The sequence below is a fragment of the Boleophthalmus pectinirostris genome, unplaced genomic scaffold (genome assembly GCF_026225935.1).
Source record: "Boleophthalmus pectinirostris isolate CB_2022bp ecotype Guang Dong unplaced genomic scaffold, ASM2622593v1 HiC_scaffold_9, whole genome shotgun sequence".
Classification (NCBI taxonomy): domain Eukaryota; kingdom Metazoa; phylum Chordata; class Actinopteri; order Gobiiformes; family Gobiidae; genus Boleophthalmus; species Boleophthalmus pectinirostris.
Window position 1 is genome coordinate 35,059,616 of NW_026571541.1, and position 6,000 is coordinate 35,065,615.

The following is a 6,000-nucleotide window of genomic DNA, read 5'->3' on the forward strand; positions in this document are numbered from 1 at the left end:
AGAGGGGGAGAAGAAGGGAGAGAGGGGAGAGGAGAGGGGGTGAAAGAGAGGAGAAAGGAAGAAAGAGAGAGGAGGAGAAAGGGGAAGAGAGACAGGATAGAGAGAGGAAGAGGGAGAGAGAGGAGGAGAGGAGAGGGGGAAAGAGAGGAGGAGACAAGAGAGGGGTGAAAGAGAGGAGAAAGTAAAAAGAGAGAGGAGGAGAAAGGGGAAGAGAGACAGAAGAGAGAGAGGAGAGGAGAGGGAGATAGGAAAAAAGAGAGAGGAGGAGAAAGAGGAAGAGAGGAAGGATAGAGAGAGAGAGAGGAGAGGAGAGAGAGGAGGAGAAAGGAGGGAGGTGAAAGAGAGGGAGAGGAAGGGGGAGAGGAGAAGAGGAGGGGAGAGAAGAGAGGGGGAGAAAGAAGGGAAAGAGAGGAGGAGACAAGAGGAGGGTGAAAGAGAGGAGAAAGTAAAAAAGAGAGAGGAGGAGAAAGGGGAAGAGAGACAGGATAGAGAGAGGAGGAGGGAGAGAGAGGAGGAGAGGAGAGGAGAGGGGGAGAAAGAAGGGAAAGAGACAGGATAGAGAGAGAGAGCGGAGAGGAGAGAGAGGAGGAGAAATTAGGGAGGTGAAAGAGAGAGAGGAGGAGGAGAGAGGGAGGAGACAGGAGGAGAAAGAAGGGAAAGAGAGGAGAATGTAAGAAAGAGAGAGGAGGGGAGAGGAGGAGAAAGGGGGAGAGAGACAGGATAGAGAGAGAGAGAGGAGAGAGAGGAGGGGAGGAGAGGGGGAGAGGGGGAGAAAGAAGGGAAAGAGAGGAGGAGACAAGAGGAGGGTGAAAGAGAGGAGAAAGGAAGAAAGAGAGAGGAGGAGAAAGAGGGAAGAGAGACAGGATAGAGAGAGGAGGAGGGAGAGAGAGGAGGAGAGGAGAGGGGGAGAGGAGGAGAAAAGGGGAAAGAGACAGAGGATAGAGAGAGAGAGGGAGAGGGGAGGAGAGGAAGAGAGGAGAAAGAGGGAAAGAGAGGAGGAGACAAGAGGAGGGTGAAAGAGAGGAGAAAGTAAAAAGAGGAGAGGAGGAGAAAAGGGGAAGAGAGACAGGATAGAGAGAGGAGGAGGGAGAGAGAGGAGGAGAGGAATTAGGGAGGTGAAAGAGAGAGAGGGAGGAGGAGAGAGGGAGGAGACAGGAGGAGAAAGAAGGGAAAGAGAGGAGAATGTAAGAAAGAGAGGAGGGAGAGGAGGAGAAAGGGGGAGAGAGACAGGATAGAGAGAGAGAGGAGAGGAGAGAGAGGAGGAGAAAGGAGGGAGGTGAAAGAGAGGAAAGAGAGACAGAAGGTGAGAGTGGAGCAGAGGGAGAGAGGAGAGGGGAGAGGAGGAGAAAGGAGGGGGTGAAAGAGAGAGAGAGGAAGGGGGAGAGGAGAAGAGAGAGAGAGAGAGAGAGGGGGAGAAAGAAGAAAGGAGGAGGAGACAAGAGGAGGTGAAAAGAGGAGAAAGTAAAAAAGAGAGAGGAGGAGAAAGGGGATGAGAGACAGGATAGAGAGAGGAGGAGGGAGAGAGAGGAGGAGAGGAGAGGGGGAGAGGGGGAGAAAGAAGGGAACGAGACAGGATAGAGAGAGAGAGGAGAGGAGAGAGAGGAGGAGAAAGGAGGGAGGTTAAAGAGAGGAAAGAGAGACAGAAGGTGAGAGTGGAGCAGAGGGAGAGAGGAGGAGAAAGGAGGGGGTGAAAGAGAGGGAGAGGAAGGGGGAGAGGAGAAAGAGAGGAAGGGAGAAGGAGGAGAAAGTGGGAGAGAGAGAGGATAGAGAGAGAGAGAAGAGGAGGGAGGGAGAGGAGCGAGGAGAGGAGGAGAAAAGAGGGGATAAAAGAGAGGAAAGAGAAAGAGGAGATGAGAGAGGAGAAGAGAGAGAAGAGAGGGGGGAGAGACAGAGGAGATGAGAGAGGGAGGGAGGAGGGGAGAAAGAAGGGGGAGAAAGAGAGGAGAGGAGAAAGTGGGAGAGAGACAGAATTGAGAGAGGGAGAGGAAAGGAGCGAGGGAGATAGAGGGAGGGAGAGAGAGGAGGAGGGAGAGGAGGAGAAAGAAGGGGGTGAAAGAGAGGAGTGAGGGAGAGAGAGAAAGTAGAAGAGGAGAAAGTGGGACGGAGAGAGGAGGGGAGAGAAGAGAGAACGTGAGAGAGAGAAGGGCAAGAGGGAAGAGAGAGAGAGAGAGAGAGAGAGATGGTAAGCTGAGAAGGAGAGGAGGAAGAAAGGAAGAGTGTGAGGAGAGAAAAGATGAAGAGAGAGAAAAAGAGAGAGTGTGAGGGGCTGGAAATGCTGGGAGTGAGAAAGATGGAGTGAAGAGAGAAAGGAAAAGAGAGAGCAGAAAGAGAGAAAGAGAGGAGGGAATTCAGGGAGAGGGGGATGCAGAAAAAGAGAGAGAGAACTAATAGAGGACATCTGGCGTCATTGGCTCTTTCTCCTGAAAACAACCGACAGGAGCTTTGTCAACAAACAAAACACAGACCTGAACAAACTCAACAACAACAAGAGCACAGACCAAACAGAACAGCTCAACGGGGACGGGCCCGGAGGACTAAAGGGGAGAGCGAGAGGGGGCGTCTGGAGGACGAAAGGAGGGGAGAGCGAGAGGGGGCGGGGTCTGGAGGACTAAAGGAGGGAGAAGCGAGGCGGGGTCTGGAGGGGGAGAGCGAGAGGGGGGGGACTGGAGGACTAAAGGGAGAGCGAGGGGCGGGGCTGGAGGACTAGGGGGCGCGGGGTCTGGAGGACTAAAGGGAGAGCGAGAGCGGGTCTGGAGGAACTAAAGGGGGGGAGCGCGAGGGGGGGTCTGGAGGACTAAAGGGGAGAGCGAGGGGGCGGGGCTGGAGGACTAAAGGGAGAGAAGGGGCGGGGTCTGGAGGACTAAAGGGGAGAGCGAGGGGCGGGGTCTGGAGGACTAAAGGAGGGGAGAGGAGAGGGGGCGGGGTCTGGTCCAACCTTTTTTGCATCAGGGACGATATTTTCACGTAGGGAGTATTATCTGTTACATAAGGGTGAGTTGTACAGTTGTAGGGAGTATTATCTGTTATATAATTGTACAGTTGTAGGGAGTATTATCCCTTACATAACGGCAAGCCCTTGAACAGTTTTAGGGAGTATTATCTACTACATAATTGTGCAGTTGTAGGGAGTATTATCTGTTACATAAGAATGAGTTTTTGTACAGTTGTAGGGAGTATTATCTGTTATATAAGGGCAAGTTCTTGTACAGTTGTAGGGAGTATTATCTGTTTGCAATTAGCAGTTGTAGGGAGTATTATCCATTACATAACGGCAAGTTCTTGAACATTGTATTATCCACTACATAATTGTACAGTTGCAGGGAGTATTATCTGTAACATGAGGGTGAGTTGTACAGTTGTAGGGAGTATTATCTGTTACATAATTGTACAGTTGTAGGGAGTATTATATAAGGAGTTTGTCCTCTTGTCCCTCACTGTGACAAATGTCTCCAGTTCACAGCCGAAGTAAAAAGTCGTATGAGGAATATTCGTGCCATAATTTGTCCATAAAGACGATTAAGCGCTGGACCCCCTGCAGAAAAGTTCCACAGCGCGGCTTTAATCGACGAGCACGGGGAGAATGTTAATGAAGTCGCGTTTATGTCGTGTTGCGTTCAGCTCAGTCAGGACATTTCGAGAGGCTCTTATCGTCTCTCCGGCTCGTCTCTGGCTCGTCCCGTTGAGAGGAGCCGCCGTCTGACATCTGGCATCGCCGTCCCGCTCCGACCCCCCGCCGCCGCCCGCCCGCTCCTGCCCGCTCCTGCCCAAACCCGCCCGCCCGCTCCTGCCCGGGCACACCCTCCGCGCCGCCCCACGGTCACCCTCCAGGCTCCGGCGCCGCAGCCTGAACCGGACCACAAACCGAATGGACCAATCTGTCTCTGCGCTCCGAGCGAATATCCAGGTCCACGGGAGAGAGAGAGAGAGAGAGAAAAAAAAAAGAAAACAGTCGTAAAATAAACAAACACGCTTCTGGAGAAATGTGGGCAAGTGGGCACAGAAGAGAGAGAGAGAGAGAAAGAGAGGAAGGAAAAAAGAAGACAGAGAGGGTGGGAAAGAGAGAGGAGGAGAACGAGAGAGGACAGGGACAAGGGGATAAAAGGAGAGAGAGGGGGAAAGAGAAAGAGGGGGAAGGAAAAAAGAGAAGAGAGGGAGGGAAAGAGAGAGACGAAGAGAGAGCGAGAGTGAGAAGGAGAGAGAAGGAAATAAAGAGGAGAGAGTGGGAGAGTTGTGGTGCAGTTCCACAGTGAGGGGCTCCTTTTATATTATCAACCCATTTTACATCAATATTGTAGGTTACAATATCGGTGCAGCGTCTGCAGTGATGCGGTCGCTGTATCGTTGTGGTGAAGAAGAGCTGAGCCGAAAGGAAAAGCTCTTGATTTACATTCAGTCTCTGTTCCTCCTCTCGCCTCTGGTCATGAGCTCTGGGTAGTGACCGAAAGGACGAGACTGTGGATACAAGAAGCCAAAATGAGTTTCCTCTGCAGAGTGTCTGGGCGTCTCCCTTAGAGACAGGGTGAGGAGCTCAGTCACACGAGAGGAGCTCGGAGTAGAGCCGCTGCTCCTCCATGTCGAGAGCCAGCTGAGGCTCAGGCATCTGCTCTGATGCCTCCTGGACGCCTCACCTCAGGAGGTGTTCATGTCCCACTGGGAGGAGTCCCCAGGGAAAACCCAGGACACACTGGAGGGACTATGTCTCTGGACTGGCCTGGGAACGACTCGGGGTTCCCCTGGAGGAACTGGAGGACATGTTTGGGGTGAAGGAAGTCTGGGAGTCCTGGGAGAATGCTGCCCCCGTGACCCAGCCCTGGATAAGCAGAGGAAAACAGATGAATGGATGGATTAGTTTACAAAATATTTTTTTTTACAAATATATCTATATATATAGTTTAAGACTAAATTCCCTGATAAACTTGACGATATTTGACTTCTCTGGAGTATTAACTGTAACACATCACATATTTAGATCACTGTTCCCTTTTATTTTTTGAAAATTGCGTATTTGAAAACAACATAAAGAAGTTGCTGTGTACAGTTTTGTGTCATGTTTTCACCATGGAAAAAGAGCGACTATCACCACAAGTGCACCTCCCAAACACGAGTAGAGACTCGTGCGCTGTGAGACCTCGACTCCACTGACAATATTCCATGGAAAAATGTACGGACATGACCTCACAAACATCTCATCACCAACAAGCAAAGGGAAATCTGATCAAACTTCTACATCACCGTTATCCTCTAAACCATCATCTTAGAAGGACAAAGGACACAAACTGAAAAATGAAAAACCACCTCTCACTTATTTTGGACCTGCCCAGACTCTGTGTGTTTTTGGAAAGAATTCATAAAACATAAACACAACTTCTTATCGCATTTCTTCTAAAGTTGTGCTGTTTGGTTTTTGCATTATGTATCATATGAAAAGTCAACAATATTATATCATCAATCTGTTAATCAAGTGATCTATAAGCTTTCTGAGCTGTGAAACCACCTGTAATTGAATAAACATAAAGTAGAGCTGTTTAAAGTCACACTGTGGAACATTCCAGTGACACAGTGCATCTTTTAATATTGATTTAGCACCGCAGATGATCTTTAAACAGTCACACAGAGACGCACGAGGAGTAAAACGAGGATCTTAAAGACAGGGGAGGTCTCCTGTCTCTCCAGCTGAGCTCCTCCAAAACAATCCAATACCTCCAACACACAATCCCCCTCACCAGGGACGGGCCCGGCACTCACTAATTACTCCGCTTTTTGTCCCTGAATTATCTGCATGTCCAACACTACATTTCACAGCAAATTAAACACGGAAACACCCCCCCCCCCCCCCCCCCCCAAACCCGCCCAAGAATAAACCTTAAATTGTTTCTATCTTTGTCCGGGGATACTAAGAGGATGCGCGCCTTTATTTGTGGTTTCTTTGGGCCCCGCAGACGCAGACGCTCGCGGTATTGTCTGAGTGACGCTGCGAGGGCCTGATAAGGTGTCAGTATT